At 54.1% G+C, this 1,664-nt stretch overlaps 1 protein-coding gene across 1 annotated transcript in view; it reads left to right on the top strand.

Moving 5' to 3' along the window:
• LOC113216424 (mitochondrial basic amino acids transporter) overlaps positions 1-1,664 on the top strand; it is a 30,211-nt gene that overhangs the window by 19,171 nt on the left and 9,376 nt on the right. The window lies entirely within an intron of this gene.

Below are 1,664 nucleotides of genomic sequence, written 5' to 3'. Positions count from 1 at the left end.
CTCGCGACTTCGCGGGGTGGTAGGAGAGGTGTCCTCGCGACTTCGCGGGGTGGTAGGAGAGGTGTGTCCTCGTGACTTCGCGTGGTGGTTTAAATACTGAAATGTTTGGATTAGTTATGCTCTGTTAATTCAAATGTGTATGGTAAACTTCAAGTAAAGTGTACCGAGTGTATCAGAGCCGACAACGACCCCCTCCAAGCCTCCAACCACCACGTCGTCTGTTTGGAGTCCCTCTCGGTTATGTTGTGCAAACACTGCATTTTGATGTCTGCCGACGGAGCACTGTTCGGCAGTTGCTGGAGAATGGCAAATTCCGCCAAAGGCCAAAGTGCTCAACATCTGCTGCATTTCCGGGCCACCCGGGCCCCGCCTCGGGCTTTCAATGGCTAACGGCTGGTGCGTGATTGTTTTATGACGGACATGTCGACCCGCGCCGGCCTCCGGCCTGCGCAACCCCACGCCACGCCGCGCATCTCCACGCCGGCGGCGGCGGACCGGCTCAAACGTGTCCTAGTTCAGCGAGGACATCACATCACATCCACAGACCCCCATAAAACTCATGTGACAGCAGAGCATGCACGGACTTTAGGCCGCTGCCGACCATACCATAGGCAAAAATGCTCGAATGCAAAACAAAACGCATGCATTCTTTTAGTGGGGCAGGGGCAGGTACACCATGTAGCGGGTGATTCAGAAAAGACCCAGGAGCGGGCGGGTTTGCCGAACCGCTCTGTCCGTAAGGCGCCACAGCCCCTTTGGTAGGCAAACCCGCCCGCCCCTGCGTCTTCCCTGAATCATCCGGTACACATTTGAAATGACGGAAGGCACCAGGTACCCCCAGGGCAAGGGGCAGGGGGCGGGAGAGCGCGACAGCGAGTGAGAGCGTGGAGTCGGATGCCCTTTCCCTTCCCGCTCCCTTACCCTCGCGCTCGAAGTCCACGCTCTCGTGAGCGTGGATAAACTGAATAAAGCTCGGCAATCTCGGGGATGTTCACCGGTCCGTTCGTGATGTGAAGCAACGGATCGGAAGAAGGGAACAGTCGGCTTCGCGGCCAGAGGCCCCAATTGCGCCATACGCGCCACTTGAGGGTTGTCGCCGACTACGATGACAAATCGCCCTTTCGATGAAAGCATTTCGTTTGAGCTCCGATCGTCTGTTTTGTATGTGTTTGTTTCCGGTAATTGGCGAAGAACTGGAGACACACACACTTGAGGTCCAGAGGTAGGAGAGAATATGAGAAAGAAGGGAAATAATGGGAGAGAGACTGCTGGAAGAATAAGATGACTGCATTAAGCCATTGTTTGGCACGCGCGGGGGCACGGACCCGCCCCGCAAGGCATCGCCGCACTGTGTGGCAATGAGAGGCTGCCCGTCCCAGTAGAAAAAATATAACGCTGCCGGTATATTGTTATTTGCAAGTAATTTTGCATTCTTCTCGAATGTTATTTTTTTCTGTAGAGAAAATTCAGGGACGTGTGTCCACCAGCAAAATGCGTTTTTGAAACAATGCAAAGAAATGTTCTTCAAATTTTCTCAAGGACAAATCTGGCTTATTTCAAGAGCACAAATTAATGGGTGAAAACATGACTTGTTAACTCGCAACGGCGCAAGGCCACCGCAGACCACCCCGCGAAGTTGCGAGGACACCGCGGACCACCCCGCG

The sequence above is a fragment of the Frankliniella occidentalis genome, unplaced genomic scaffold (assembly GCF_000697945.3).
Source record: "Frankliniella occidentalis isolate FOCC.00 unplaced genomic scaffold, Focc_3.1 Scaffold303, whole genome shotgun sequence".
Lineage (NCBI taxonomy): Eukaryota > Metazoa > Arthropoda > Insecta > Thysanoptera > Thripidae > Frankliniella > Frankliniella occidentalis.
The sequence above is the reverse complement of the archived record's forward strand: the minus strand, read 5'-3'. Positions and strand labels throughout refer to the sequence as shown.